Raw genomic sequence first — 16,638 nt, forward strand, 5'->3', positions numbered from 1 at the left:
AACTCATTTTGGAGACTGAATTTTCATTGAAAATACTTGTTGTGCATTTAGATTTCAAATGATTCACAGTTGAAAAAAAATAGATTGAACAACCCAAGTTGTTCCAGACATACTCAGAAATTCATCAACAACTAAATTCAGTTTAGGTTTTAAAGTTAAATAAAGGGGGCGCCTGGGTGGCTCAGTGGGTTAAGCCGTTGCCTTCGGCTCAGGTCATGATCTCAGAGTCCTGGGATTGAGTCCCGCATCGGGCTCTCTGCTTGGCAGGGAGCCTGCTTCCCTCTCTCTCTCTCTCTCTGCCTGCCTCTCCATCTACTTGTGATTTCTCTCTGTCAAATAAATAAATAAAGTCTTTAAAGTTAAATAAATTGAAATCAAATGCAATTGAAAGTTTAATTTCTTGGTCACTGTAGCCATATTTCAAGTGTTCAGTAGTCACAAATGAGCTCTTCAAATCACTCCATTACCCTGGATGAGTTCAGCTTTCCTTTGAGGGCTGATTCTCAGGGAGAAAAAAAAAAAACTTATACCGTAGCTATAAAGAGGGAGAAAATTCATGAAAACAAAAGGAAGGACCAAAGTTCAAGAGGAAAGACCTTTCTTTTGGCGCCTGCTGAAGTTACAGTAAGTTCGAGAGTCTTAGGTAACTAGGAAAGGAAGTAAAAGTGTTTTCTTCCATTTCTGAGAATGTGTCCTGTGTGCATTCTATTAAACCTGGCTTTTCAAAGAGAGCTATGTCTTGATCTATCAAGGATTAAAGCCAAATGAAAATAGCATGGAGCTTCTAACAGAGAAGCTCGTCAGGTGAGCATGTCCACCAAGTTGCAAGTGGTATCCCTGTGGTGCTTAGTCGTGTTATAAGGGATTCAAGCCAAAGTGAACCCTCCACCACAAACCTTGGAATAGAAAAGGTCTCAGATTTTTTTTTTTTTTCTTATTGTTGTTCATGGAGGTCTCTTGGTTCTGAAATGTCTTAAAGTGGCAGAAATTATACCTTGGTGCCAAGCAGTAGTTATTGACTTTTTAATTTTTTATTTATAATTTTTTTCTTTCTGACCTTTTTAGTCTCAAATCCATTTCATAGTAATATATAATTTCATGAACCCTCTCAGAAGTTAAAAAAATCATTGTATTATTTTTACAAAGTAAGTGGAAAATGTAATTTTAAGCTAAAAAAATCAATTTTAGAGATATAGGATTAAAGGTTTTATTGAAGTGTATTTTAATATGTTCTGTAATATTTATAATAGATATAAAGACAGATTTTATCTTTTCTCTACTTAACAAATGACAGATGCGATTTAATTTTCTCTAAATAAATTATATAAAGAAGTATCACTTGACAAATGAATACAAAAATAGCATATCTTGTTTGCTTTGGAGACCAGATGTATATTAAAATGTAGATTGAGATTTGACTGTGTGCAATCACCAGCAATAATACGATTCAGTCTGATGGTTGGAATTCTCACATTTTGTGTGCTTAAAAAAATAAAATCGTCCCTTTACAGTAGTCCCTCCTTAACCACAGACTTCCTTTATGTGGTTTCAGTTACCCGTGGTCCAGAAAGCAGATGATCGTCTTTCTCACGTATTGTCAGAAGGTCAGTAGTAGCTTAACACTGTGTCACTATGCTTATGTCATTCCCTTCCTTTCATCCCATCATGTAGGCATTTTATCATCTTGTATCATCTCAAGAACAAGGGTAAGTATAGTACAATAAGGTATTTTTCAGGAGAGAGAGAGATCACATTCATATAACTTTATTATAGTATATTGTTCTAGCCATTCTATTTTATTATTAGTTATTGTTGTTAATCTCGTACTGTACCTAATTTATAAAACAGACTTCATGATAGGTATAGATGTATAGGAAAAAACATTGCACACACAGGGTACTGCCCATGGTTTCAGGCATACACGGTGCGTCTTGAACATATTCCTTGTGGATAAGGGCAGTGGGGGGACTAATTCGATTATATGATTGAGTTCTGTTTCGATAAGAAGAGATAGAGGGAGGGCTCTGGGCCCTCATTAAAGGGCAAATACATGTCCAATTGCACCACGGTTGAGAAAGTGGAATTTGGAGTCAGACATTCTGAGTTTGAGACTGACTGCCGTTTACCAGGTTGAGAACTTTGGGAAGTTACTTAAACTCTCTGAATCTTACTTTCCTTCCCTACTGCCTGGGGCTGTTGTGAGGATTAAATGAATTCATGTTTGTAGGGAGCTTAGAATACTTTTTGGTTTATGAGAAAGTCTCAATAAGTGTTTATTTAAGTTGTATTTATTATGTTAATGTTCATTAATTCAAATGCTTAATTTCCACCTGGATGTTCCACTCAACATATCTAAAGTCAAACTTATCAGTTTCCCTTCCACATTTGTTCTTCATGCACTTTCTATAAAAATCAATGCTACCGTCAAGCCCCTTATCACCTAAAAGCCCATGATTTAAGTTTTCTTCTACTTAACTCTCCTCATCTAACCATTTGCCAAAGGCTCTTTTAGCTCTGATTTCTCCAAGTCATTTGCTCTTCTCCCGTTCTAGGACCATTGCCTATTTTGGCTAGCCTTTCTGTCTCATTTCTTGCTCCCCCTACATTAATTTTCCGTATAGCATAGCACCCAGTTACAACTTAAGGCTGAGTAAAGTTCTCTCCCACTGGTGATTCTCTACTACCTACAAGGTAAACCCAGGTTTTGAGCATAGAATGAATATGAGGTCTTCTGTGATCTGTTTCTGCTTACTTCTCATTCATTCATTCAACAAATATTTCCTGAGCACTTACTACATATGAACCGAAAACCTTGCCTTGCCCGCCAGACACTTTTGTTGAACACCATGCTTCTTGAAATTTCTTGAACTCATATGGTGTTTCTTATCTCTCTGGGATGGCTCACAAGTTATTTTCCACTTGGAATGCCCTTTCTCAAAGTCACTGAGTGTCTGAGCCAAGGCTCAGATTCATGTTTCCTGGCTCTTCGCCCAGTTTTTTCTGCCTGCACACCACAGTTTAGGACCAAACATGTGTCCTGCATCAACCATAAGGTGGGGAGTAACCTCTCAATAAATATTTCATTAAGCAATGGATGCTATGATAATAAGCAGACCAATTCTTAGGGCATTTTTTACTTATGGAAGTTCTTTTTTAAAAGATTTTATTCATTTTATTTGTCAGAGAGAGAAAGAGCACAAACAGGGGGAGCAGTACGCAGAAGGAGAAGCAGGCTCTCTGCTGAGCAGGGAGCCTGATGCAGGACTTGATCCCAGGACCCTGGGATCATGACCTGAGCCACCCAGGCGTCCCAACTTATGGAAGTTCTTATGGAAGTTATCATATATCACATTCTCACCTCTCTTCCTCTTAGAAGGTCCTTGGAGATTATATGGTCTTTATTGTACAATGTAGGAGGAGAGATGCCATGTCCCATATTGATCTAATAAATAGGTCTGGACAAGGGGGCTAAGGTACCTGATGTATCCTCTGGTCTTCAACACATCTTTGACTGAGACTGGAGAAGCATAAGGATAAGCTTCTGGGTGATCAGCTCCTACTTTCTCTCTCTTGAGACTACCATGGGCCCTCTAGCTTGGGCAATCATTCATATATTTACTGATACAATCAGCAAACCTTCATTCGTGTCCATTTTGAATCAAGCATTCTCCAGAACTACCATCATTCTCCAGATGCTACAGTTTCCTGGTTTGTGAACTCTTTTTTCTTCCCCTGGAGATTTCACGGTAGGGTGTGGATTATCTGCTTCTTTCTCCTGGTCGGCTCCTTGTCTGACTGTGACCTCTGACCACCTCTCATTGTTCTATCCCTGCTCTCCTGACTCTCCATCCTTCAGACTAATTTGCAGATCTAGAAAAGCTCTTTAACTTCCCTTCCTCTTGATCTTTCCTTAGGTGAGTATAGGAATTTCTATAGCAGTATAAGAACTTTCATTCCAAAGGTGAATATAAGAACCTTCTAGGACTGAGAACCTAGGCACAGACAGTGTGTGTTTGAGAGCTGATGGTGGTATAGGCATTAGAGTAGAATTTAAGGGCTTTGCTTAGAAGTTAATTTGACCAAATCTTAAGTTAGAACATGCTAGAACTGCTGAGAGAAACAGGAAGGAAAACATGGCATAAAATAAATTCCATAACCATTTAAAAAATCCCCTAAGGATTAGTTTTGATATGAGACTAGGAAAACAAACAAACAAATCAGTCCTGGGTTTAAGAAGAATGTATCATGTGTGCCATCCAGGTGCTCTGCAAAGACTTTGCTTAAGAAATACAGTGCCTGATGTAAGAGGCAATGGATTTAAATATGCAGTTTGCAGAGCATTGTTGTTTTTTTTTTTCTACGAATAATTTTATTCTATTGTCTCTTGTCTCATCTCCAAAAGCCACCTGTGACAGTAACAGAGTGAAGTTGAAAGTACAAGAAGATTCATTATTTTAATTCTTTTGTTTCTGAAAATGATCATTTTACAGCTGGATTTCCCTTAGTTCATAGAGGAAAAGAGATTCTAAGAAAAGCTTTGAGCTGTTTTGGCTTTCCCTACAAAGCTGTCCTCGCTGGAGTTGAAAAACGATAGCACTGGTTTCTGGTCTGGCATTGATAGATGCCCTATCCGTATCATTTGCTCTCGTTCTCTTCCTGTCTTTCCCTGATTTTTCTTCCTCTTGCCTTCCCTGTTTTTATTCCTTCTCCAAGGCCCAGGTTTTGCCCCTAGCTGTCATGGCATCACTCAAATGGGAGGTAGCACGGACATGAATATAAACTCTCTTCTCAGTCTGTCTAAGGTTGCTGTAGCCCCAGCCCGCATCCTCTCTGCCTCCCTGGCCCATCTTCCTGGTATCTTGGGGCCCTAGGCTTTGTCTACTGGGCCGACTCAGCCTTTCTCAACTTCAGTCATTTCCAAATCCTCTCGACCATTTTGAGATATCTAAGTAGTGTCCATCCTGTCAGTTCCTTCATAGTTTTAATTTGATTTATTTAAAAATTAAAACTTATTTTTAGAAAGGAAATTTAATTTATCACGATCAGAAAACCGCCGTCACTATTCAAAGCCCATTGGTGATGGTATGAGGAGGTGGAGTCTTGGGGAAGCGGTTTGGTAGTGAGAGCAGAGTTGCCATGAATGCGATTAATGCTGAAGAGAGCTCCCTTGTCCTCCGCCACCTTGTCAGGATCTATGAAAAAGTCTGCAACTTGGAAGAGGGCTCTCACCGGACCAGGCCCCCTGATCTCAGAATTCTAGCCTCCAGTACTGGGGGAGGTAAATTTATGTTGTTTATAAGTTACCCAGTCTGTGATATTTTGTTACAGCAGCCTGAATAGACTTAACACAGTAACCTTAATGATGAATACAATAAAAGCAAAATAGTAAGTGTTCATTTGTGTGCATTTAAAGTTGATTTCTTTAAAAAAATTTTATTTATTTACTTTAGAGAGAGAGAGAGGAAGCAGGGGGAAGGTTGGAAGGAGAGGGTAAGAATCTCAGACTCCCCAGTGAGCACAGAGCCTGATGTGGGGCTTGATCTCACAACTCTGAGATCACAACCTGAGCTGAAATCAAGAGTCAGATATTCAACTGACTGAACTACCCAGGTACTCCCTATTGTGTGCATTTAAAATAACCTGTGTTTAAGTGCTGCCTTTTGGAAAATTTCCTGTGAGGATCCTCAGGTTTCCTCCTAGATCACTGAAGGTGGGTCTAAGATGGCATTCTCTCACCCCTACGAGGACCTTGGGTTCTATGTTCACTCTCTAAATAACTTTGGCCAAGCTACTGTTTTCTGGGAGATTTCTACATTTCAAAGCTAGAAGAACAATGGTCACCTCTTAAGTATTTATTAGGACCAAATGAGACATCTGTAGGGCCTACCACATGCCTAAGAATAGGAAGCACTTTTTGAGGAAGAAAACTTTTCCTTTACCTTTCAAGATTCTTCTGGCTGGTCTAAGAATCGAATCGACATGTAACAGATTAATAGGAGAAAATAAAATGTAATTACATACATATGGGGAGTCCACATAAACATGAAATTCTAAAGACAGGCAAAATGAGGTATATATGTATCTCAACTAAGGAGAAGGAGGTATGGGTCTAGGACTTTAAAGGGAAGGACAGTGATTCATGGGAAGGGTAAAAAAAAAAAAAAAAGAGTAAATGTTTGGTAAACCAACATTTGCTGGGCCATACAGAAGCAATGGGACATAGAGAAGACTTTGATCAAATAGGCCTTGCTAGGTTCTTCCTTGTCTACCATGCCAGTTCATTTTATACTATCATTATCTATGATCATAACTCTCTCCATGAAGCAGATCCTCTATCTAAATTCTTTTAGGCAGTTAGGAGAAAGGTCACAGTTTCTTCTTGTGTCTTTTGGACTTTGATTGTTTTCAGCTCAAAATAATCCCCTTGCCAAAGTGGTGTATCTTGGGGCAATTTGTCCTAACCCCTACACACTCAAGAAATGTTCATTGCTTTACCTATTGCTCTCACTGGGGCAATGAATGAAATTTGAACGGTAGGCCCTCTTGCCTTTGTATTTGACAATGTGCTCAACTGGGTGATTTGCTAAACTTAGAATAGCCATCCGCCCTCCCCTTTTTATTGACTTTCCTAGAGTGACACATTTACCTGTGGTAGAACTAGGGGTCAAACTCATGAGTCCAAAATCTATGTTCTTAATAGTTGAGATGCACTGATTTTTTTTTTAAATCAAGCGACTTTACATACAATAAAATTTAGTCATTTAAACATATGTTTGATAAGTTTTGACCAGTTTGTATGCCCTTGTAGTTACCAACACAATTTAGATTTCCTCCCTAGAAGTTCCCTTGTGTCCCTTTCTTGTCAGTTCCCTTTTGCTGCACCTCTAAGTTTCTGTCCCATTATTGACTATATTCCTTTTCACTGCTGAGTAGTAATGCCCACACAGTGGGACAAGTTTTTCTTACCCCTTGCCTGTTAATGGACGTTTGTTTTTGCAGTATCTCAGTCCTGTCCATTTCTCTCCATCTCTGCTAATCACTGAGGAATGAGCATCTCTTGCCTGAGCTTCTGTTGATGCCCCAGCCTCCTTCATAGCCCCTCCCACTGATTCTCCACTCTGTAGGGAGAGTGATCTTCAGAGAGGCAAATCTGATCAGGAATCACCAACTGACTCTAAAATTCTTCACCCTAGGATAGAGATCAAAAGCTGTATTTTGGCTGGCAATGTCCTGCATGGCCCAAGGAGGACCACCTGTCCTTCCTACTTGTACCACCTGTCTCATGATTGCTTTGCCCAGTGGCTCATTGCCCTCTGGATATCTTTGACCTTCTCTAGATTCCTCTCATGTCCCATGCTGCTCTCTATTCACAAAAACTCAAGGCTTCTGCAGTGCAGTTTCCTTCATCTGAAACTTTCTTTCTGTCCCCCAAACCCTCCTGGTAGCTCTCTGATCTCCCCATCAGTGCCTACTACTATCCTTTCAACCTCCACCCAAATCTTTTTTCTTCAGGAAAGGGTTTTTAACCCACCTGGTTGGGTCCATTCAGTGGTCTTCTCGAAGGATGGTATTTCTTTTTTCCCTCCAGCGTGCTTTCTCAGTTTGTACTTTACCCTTCTCTGGTGGGGTTGCAGTAAATGATTAGTGTCTGTTTCACATTGCTCAGAGATCTGGGCTGGCAGAGTCTGTATCTTTTTTACATCCTGTTGACTCACAGTGCATTGCTCAGTGCTTGGCACGTAATAGACACCCAGTAAATAGAAGTTAAATGAGTCAATGAAAGAACTGACCCTTAGATCTGTCTGGGTACCCATGAAAGCATCTACCTGCCACACGGGGAGGTAAAACTCTTGCTGACCTATGAGAAGAAGGCGTCAGAAAGGCATTACATTTGGGGAGGATTTATTTTGTGCTAGGCAATTATTTAATGCTGGTATTTTGGAGAAATAGGGATGTACCTGCCTATGTACTTTGAACTTTGGAAAGGAAATTGCTTTCTAAGAAAGCTAAATTGTGAAACAGACATAAAAAGAGGCAGATTACCTGAAAGGATGGGATAGCTTCTAGGCCCCAAGGCTTTGACTCTAACAGGCTTGAAGTTGTTCTCAGAGATGAAGGAAGGATGAGTCCTTCAGAAAGGGGATTAATTAGCCTGAGAGGAAGGGTAAACTAAATTATGTCTGGGAGGGGAGATCTGCAGAGCAAAGGACTGGACCCATCAAGCCCTATTATGAACTCATCAGTTCTGAGTACACCGGAGACGGCACAATCCGTCTTCTTACTGGTTCTGTGTTCATCAAGTAGCCTTCTAATTATAATCCAGTTTCCATGCAGATTGTTCACAGCGAGTGAATACAGCCATAAGCTGATCTAATCTCAGATCTGCTTGGTGTGTTATATATCCTTGTAATTCATCATTTGGCATTCTGGTTTTGTGTGTGGGTTTTGGTGATAAGCTTGGTTAAGGGGAATTTGTCCCAAAGAAATGGCTGTGTTCTCTTTTCAGTGTCAAGTAACTGAGGCTGTCTAACTAGTAGAGGCCAGGATCTGGAGAGTGGAGAATTCACCCTGAAAGTGCCCTGCTGTTGGGGGGTTGCAGGGGGTCAGTTTGGGTTGCCCATTTTATAGATCAGTACACTAATTGCTGCTGGAAAGGTGCCTTAGTATAATAGTTAATGCAGAATGTAGATCTCCATTCAGTCTGCATAATATATTGATGTGCTTTGGATTTATGATCAGGAATGCAAAAGGAAGGGTAAGATAATAATTGACGGCTACTTAAATGTTTTGTATTAGAAATCTACACTTGGAACTCGTGTTCAGTTTAGACAAAGCACAATTTCGAATAACCAGAGAGTTGTTTTCACAGTTACCTCTTTGTTGTAGGATGAAAAATAGCTATCATGTATCAATTATTTACAAAGGCCAAATATTACAGGTTCATTTGTTAGGTATCAATCATCCTGTCTTCAGCAAATAGACTTTCTGTGTCTCAGTTCCCCAAGTGTTAAGTGGGAGTAACAATAGCAAACGTTGATTGTCTGCTTTGTGCCAAACACACACTGTTTTCTGTGCTTAACCTAAGTATTAGCTCACTGATTCTCATAAGCAGTCCAGGAGCTAGATGCCATTGTATGAAGATTCTCCAGAAGAGCAGCTTGTCCAGGATCACATAGCTAGTAAATGGAAGTTTTGAAAGAACCGAGCAGCGTAGCTCAGAACCCATCCTTCACTTCACTACATCACAGAATTAAATGAGTTAATACACTTACACCACCTTGACCAGGGTCTGGTTCCCTTTGAGCTTCATTAACTGTTCGCTATTATTATTTTATTATTATTTATTTTTTTTTTAAGATTTATTTATTTATTTGACAGAGAGAGATTACAAGTAGGCAGAGAGGCAGGCAGAGAGAGAGAGGAGGAAGCAGGCTCCCCACTGAGCAGAGAGCCCGATGCGGGACTTGATCCCAGGACCCTGAGATCATGACCTGAGCCGAAGGCAGCGGCTTAACCCACTGAGCCACCCAGGCGCCCTCGCTATTATTATTATCAGTTTGTTTTTATTGCCGAAGTCTGTGTGCTAGGAAAAATGAACCAGGGATTGAAGCCTTTTGTATCCAAGCTCCCTGCCCCTCGCCTTTTCTACGATCTTTGCTGCTGTGCATGTTTCCCTATGGAGAACCAAAAATCAAAAGACACTTCGGTTTGAATTACTCTATTTGAAACTGCCTGTACAACAAAAATCATGCATTTAAAAACCCGGGATATTTTCTTGATTCTGCCTTACCCCTATTATTCTGAGCCTTTCCTCTTTATTCCCTGGGCACTTCTGGAATTGCTTCACTGCCTTTAACCGTATGAAAAGCCAACCGTCCATAGGGACTGCATATTTTGAATCTTGGAACAGCCTTGCCCAAATCTTAAGGACATTTATACATGGTACTTTTATTGTTAATATCTAAGAAAATGGAAAAGTTCAGTCTGTTAGGAAGGCAAGATTTATAAGACTATTTATAGTGCTGGGAATCATATTCATGGCTAGTCAGAACTCAGGTTATAAGATCAGGGGAGATGCTTTTATTATTATGTCCTTGCTCCAAAAGCCAGAGAGAGGAATAAGATGCTTGAGCTTGTAGCTGACACCTAAGATGGTTTGTATCTATAATAACAAGCCAGCCACGGAATTGAATTTTTTCCAAAGGCATTATCATCCTGAGCTCTTTAAAGTATAAACTATTTTTCATGGAAAATAGGATTAGGACTGAAAACCAGTTTGGAAACCAGTTTCTCATTTCTTTGACCAAATATGTGAAGGCTTTCTGTGGATGACACAAAATGATTTTCAGTAGCATTGGAAGTATATTGGACCAGAACCCAGCTTTTCCAATAGTAATAATATTTTCTTTTTTCTTAATCAGTTAATCAGCTGGCCATCTGATTAGTAGCTGTTCAGCTTGTTTTAGTCTTGGTACCTCTGCAATATTATTCTCTGACATAGAAGGTTATGTTTTTCCAGGAGAAGGTGTAAGTGAATTATTCTGACATTAATGAGGCATTTCTTTTTTTCTTTCTAAAGATTTTCTGTTTATTTATTTGGCAGACAGAGATCACAAGTAGGCAGAGAGGCAGGCAGGGGCGGGGGGGGAAACAGGCTCCCACTAAGCAGAGAGTCCGATGCGGAGCTCGATCCCAGAACCCTGGGATCATGACCCAAGCCAGAGGCAGAGGCTTTAACCCACTGAGCCACCCAGGCACCCCAGTGAGGCATTTCTGAGGGATATTAATCTCACTATATACATATGGGTCATGTGAACTTTTGGGGACATTTTTGGGTGGTTTCTTGGGGGTTTCTAACAGTTCAGAATTAAATAATCTTGGCCTTGGTTTGGACTTGAGTATCTAGAAATTCACTGTTAAAAACCACTAATGAGAGTGAAAAATTCAATAAGAAACCATATCTTAAGGACCATGGCTTGAAAGAGCAGACAGTGGTTATAGACTGTCTTCCGTTCACTAATCGCTATCAACTTTATATTTGAAATGCAATCAATGTGTTTGCTTCCCCTCTATGATGCTGTCAGTAATTCAGTGTGCAGAATAATGGACAGTTTTGTTTTAACACTTAAACAAAGTGAGAGAAACACCCCCCTTTGTCCTTTGGCCAACAAATGCTCTGTGGCCTCTTTCATTTGCTCTCCGTAGATTATTTCAGTCTCTAGATTCCAAAGCAAACACAGATTTGAGAATGAGAGCCAGGTGGGACGAATCAGGCAATGATTTAAAACTTTCCATGGGCTGTAGAGTGCTGTATAAAGGCTTCATTTATTTATTTAAAAAATTTCACAGGAAGAACTGTTATCACAGATTCATGATAAAAGGATAAAAGAATGGAAAGAGCTATGAATTGTGATTCAGGAGTGTGTGTGTGTGTGTGTGTGTGTGTGTGTGTGTGTGTGTGGTTTATTGGAGAGGAAAGAGTGTGGGTTCAGGATCAGGGTCTGAGTCCTGGTGGCATCACTCATTAGCTGTGTGGACTCAGGCAAGAAAGTTGATCAATCTGGACCTTGATTCTCATCTGTTAAATATTCACACTGCACATTTTTAAAAAGTGAGATTTAAACCAACTAATGAATATAAAGAGCCACAGTGATGCCGAGAATTTACAATATTGGATATTGTATATCCAATACATATTGGATAATGTAATTATTGTGAATATAATAACTGATATATATAAAATATACAATATATTATATATAATATAATAGTGAATGTAACACCCTTGTAGAATGACACACGAATGTCGTGTTAAGATGTCGGCGACACCTCTGCTGGAATCATAGACTGTTTAAAAGTCTTAGATTTCTGAAAAATGGTCCCCAAAATGAAACCATAATGTATAGAAGATAATCATGCTTTGATATTTCCGGCCAATGTAGAAGTACAAATTCTATAAATGAGATACATTGTACATACAGAAAAACATATAGATCTGAAATGAACAAATCAGACAAATTTGTGGGTTTTGACAAATGTAACCATTGCCAAATCAAAATATAGGCTGTTTCTCTTACCTGGAGAATTCCTGTGTGTCCCTTTCTGGTCAATACCTGCTTTTTGCAGAGGTAGTCGTGCTTCTGTTTTCTATCACTACAGATTAGTTCTGCCTGTTCTAAATGTTCTGTAGAATATACTCTTGTTTCATTTGAGGTGATGATTTTGACAGGGCAGTTTACTAGTTTTCTCCTTTTTATTGCTAAGTATTATCCCATTATGTGCAGATGTCATACTTTTTCCTTTCTCTTACTGGTGGACATTTGGTTCTGTCACTTACAATTTCGGTCTATTGTGGATCGCTCTGCCTTAAACATTCTTGTGCAAGTCTTTTGCTGACAAGTGTTTTCATCTCTCTTGGATAAATGCTGGCTTCCCACCAGCAACTTTTGAGACTTGGGGTTACTCCACACCTTCATCAACACTTGTTATTGTCAGTCTTTCTAATTCTAGTCATTTTGGAAACAGAAATCTCTGCCACCTGATTTGGGTCAAGTGATTTATAGCAGTTATTCTTAATCTGAATGTCTTGAGACAATATTGGGACTGGATTGGTTTTGAAGTTTCATGAGAAACTTATTACAAAACAGTAAAAAGTTTAAGCACTCAAGCTTATGAATAGTTTTGTTTATACTTTGAAGGGGATTCAATGTCACCTCCAAAATAATGTGACTCCCAGTTATGGATACCATGATATTTATTTTTTCTGAAAGTGATAAAAGAGATCTAGCTAATGCTATAGAAATTCCATGTTATAGACTCTTAACTGTGTTTGAATCCATAGCAAGTGGAAGTTCTCCGTGCACTTCTAATACCTGTAGCAATTATGAATTACTGAAAGATAGGATGAGAAACTTGGGCCAGCAAGTAAAACATATTCACAATCTAATAAGACAGTGGGTGGTCTATGTTCAGGTAGCTTTATTTGCCTGTCCATTCATCCATCTGTCTATTCATTCAAAAAATATTTATTGAGCATTTAACTTATTCTGGTTACTGGGCTAGGGTCTATGAATATAAGAATGGCAAAAATGCAAAGAAGTGTTCCAGTCTAGTGGGGTTAACTGACACATACATAGATGATTACACAGTAGTTGATTATCTCCTAAAACAAAGGTCAAGATTACAAGTTTAACATTATGATTTTACAGACATCACAAGAGAACCCAAGGGTAAACTAGTGACCATATTTATTTGTTCAACAACATTATTGAGCTCCCATTAGGTGTCAGGAGAATTTGTTGGTCACCGAAGGACAAAAGGAGAAAATAATTTCTGCCCAATGGGTATTTATTTATTTATTCTTAAGATTTTACTTACTTATTTGTCAGAGAGATTGAGAGAGAGTGAACACACAAACAGTGGGGAGGGGCAGCCAGAGGGAGAAGCAGGCTCTCTGCTGAGCAAGGGCTGGAAGTGGAACTTGATCTAGGACCCTGGGATCATGACCTGAGCTGAAGGCAGATACCTAATCAACTGAGCCACCCAGGCGTCCCTGTCCAGTGGGTTTTAAATGCTAGCATACTCAAGAAAAGAAGGGAGTGCTTGTTTCCTGATGTGGTAGATAAGGAGTGGCTAGGAATCTAAATATTTAACAGGAATTCCAGAATATTTTGATGTCTCTGGCATGGGAGCAACACTTTGAGACACATCCTAGCCTATTGGTGAAGAAAGACAAATATTTACTTATATGATCTCATGAATGAGCAATAATGGAAACATACAGGAGGACGGTAAATCGGTTCCCACCCTTAGGAAAACTAAATCTCTTGTCATTATTGTGTATGTCTAAAGGTGATTGAGTAACATTAGCAGTGTGTTTACATCATAATCATCAACAGGTAATTTGTGCCCTGCTGAATTCAGACTCAAGATGGCAACATCACTATTACCTGAATTTCTGGTCTGCCCTACAAATGTTGGACTGCCAGCTCCCATAATTGTGTGAGATGGTTCCTTAAAATAAATCTATATATATATTTTTAAAAAATCACCCAGCAATAATGATTCTGCTTTCTATGGCAACACTTGGCTAGAGCATTTATGTTCCAGTTTCCCTACCTGTACAGGTGCTCATTTCTCTAATATGTTTGAACTCTATAGGCATTTGGGGTACTGACATAGATGGCACAAGATGAAGTCTTTTTGGTATTTAAGGGGCCGGGTCAGATTAACATGGGAAAGAATATGGTGTCTGTCTTCTACTCCCTACCCTCACCTTGCCTCTATGTATTTAAAACTAAAAACAGTATCAAACCCTGCACAAGTGTTGGTCAGTTCAATGAAGTTCAGATTTTTTTTTTCCTTTTCCGCTCAAGGTAACTTCCTGGGTACTTTTTGGGAAATAGTGATTTCTTTCCAGAGTGACTTTGTGGACATTACTACTTTGCTGGTGTTGCACTATTGACGTGGTTGGTCTCTGGGGACACTGCTGCATTTCGCTTCACCCAGGTCTCCCTGGACTCCCTCTGGAGTATAGACCCAACCCTAGCCTATATGACTGCAGCTTGGATAATCCCTATCTCTTTTGAGCCCTTCTCTTCTCAGGCCCCAGAACCTGTCCGCCTTGTCCTCTGCCCCTCTAGACCCAGGTTATGGCTGCAGAAATAAGTACAGGTCTCGTGGGCAGAGGGAACCAAGGCTAATGCTGGGGAGCCAAGCTCAGTGGCTTTGCATGTGGAAGTTGGCAGTGACTCTGGTTAAGAGAGTGTCCCAAGAAAGCTTTGAATTTGTGTCATACCTGAGGCTAGAACCTCTGTATGTATTATTATCTTACCAAATCTTCATTATTAATCCTGTTCTCGGGATGAGGAAGTTGATGCTGATGATTTCTCAGTAAGTGGCAGAGTCTGGCTTTTGAACCCAGGTTTGTGTGATTAATTTTGGTGCTTCATTTGGGGGATAGAACTTGGGCAGTCACTCTTGCTCCGTGGAGACTGAGCAGATCACAGGGAAAACTGCATGTTTAACAAGTAAATTGCCCCTTCTCACTTAGGGCGGTGATGTTAGGAACATGAGTCGTTTGGACTGTGATAAGGAAGAGGACGTTTAAGGGCAACAGGTAAGATCTCAGGGCTCTTCTTTACTGCTCAGTTCAGAAAAGAACTCAGTTTGAGTTCTTTTCTAAGAAGTATTATCAAATGAGGTCTCCGTTCTCTTTTGTTTCGACCTGATTCTTGTGGCTAGAAGCAAAAACACACAATTCTCTTGTTCTTGTTTCAACATGAAATGACATGCTTAAAACTGTTAGCTACAGGAAAGCAGACCCCAAGACCAAATCTGATCATTGTTAGCATGTGAGTCTGTGTGGATCCCATTATTTTACCTGGATGAATCCTGAAGGAGTTGATTTTCCACTTGTGATAGACACAGGACCCCAAAAGGAGACTTCCTGTTCTAGGGAGGAAAAACAAAAGAGGTACAGAAGTAGGTCAGGAGGCCCTGTCCTAGGCTCACTCTGCAGAACTGCTTGTATTTGGTGTGGTGTGCTTATCTGTGTATTCTCTCTGGACTATAAGCTTCTCAAAATCAAGGACCACTATCTTTTTTTTTTTTTTTTTTTAAAGATTTTATTTATTTATTTGTCAGAGACAGAGAGAGAGAGAGAGTGAGCGAGCACACAGGCAGACAGAGTAGAAGAGGGAGATGCAGGCTCCCTGCGGAGCAAGGAGCCCAATGTGGGACTCGATCCCAGGACGCTGGGATCATGACCTGAGCTGAATGAAGCCAGCCGCTTAACCAACTGAGCCACCCAGGCGTCCCAAGGACCACTATCTTCTTAATCTTGTATCCCCTTCACCTAGCACACTGCCTTTACTGTAGATGGCCGTGGATGTCTGATAGACAAGTGAATGCATGGATGGGGGGATGTGAGCAGAAGAAAAGGTCTACTGGCCATAAAGCATTTTGGGGACACCTAAGGTTGCAGCAGTGGTGAGAATGGGCTCTGAAGTCAAACTGCTAGGGTTTCCATCCTGGCACCACCTCCCCACACTACCTAACCTTGAACAAAGCACCCCACCTCTCTAGGCTCCCTTTTCTCTTCTGTAAAATGCCAATAAAATGGATTATCATGGTCTTTATCTTGTGAGAATGTTATGGGGTTTAATGAGTTATAGTATCCTGGGCTGGGCAAGGCATTATTATATCCTTATGATAGCCAATTTAGATTTTAAACAAAAATGTGAAAGGTGTATTGAGTTAGACATCTTAGAAGGCTTTGATGGATGATATGGAAAAGTCTAGATAAGTTCAAGATGTGAGGATATTGGTGAGATTAAAAATGGCTAGAAGAGGCTGAAATTGGGAAATAAATAAAATTCCAGGGAGATTGTTGGGGGAAAATAGATAATTGAGTGGCTAGGCAGCTTACGCCCTGAGTGTATGTTCCCCACAATGACCAATGGACTTTTCCTTCAGATGGCTTAAGGGCTTTTGACTGGCATTATTTATTTACCCCAGTTTTTTGTTCTTTCTTTCTTTCTTTTTAAATTTACTTACTTGACAGAGAGAGAGATCAGAAGTAGGCAGAGAGGCAGGCAGGGGGAAGCAGGCTCTTCGCTGAGCAGAGAGCCCAATGCG

The 16,638-nt window shown here is 40.0% G+C and overlaps 1 long non-coding RNA gene across 9 annotated transcripts in view; it reads left to right on the forward strand.

The window, feature by feature from the left end:
• The first annotated feature begins 1,550 nt into the window (after positions 1-1,550).
• Positions 1,551-16,638, forward strand: part of LOC116593017 — a 225,731-nt gene continuing 210,643 nt past the window's right edge. For 8 of the 9 annotated variants that reach the window (XR_004286702.1, XR_004286696.1, XR_004286700.1 and 5 more), the window contains exon 1: positions 1,551-1,604. This is a non-coding gene — a long non-coding RNA (uncharacterized LOC116593017). Of the gene's footprint in view, positions 1,605-13,860; positions 14,000-16,638 lie in introns of those variants that run through there. The other variant, XR_004286701.1, reaches the window with a different exon arrangement.

The sequence above is a fragment of the Mustela erminea genome, chromosome 6, assembly GCF_009829155.1.
Source record: "Mustela erminea isolate mMusErm1 chromosome 6, mMusErm1.Pri, whole genome shotgun sequence".
Taxonomy (NCBI): domain Eukaryota; kingdom Metazoa; phylum Chordata; class Mammalia; order Carnivora; family Mustelidae; genus Mustela; species Mustela erminea.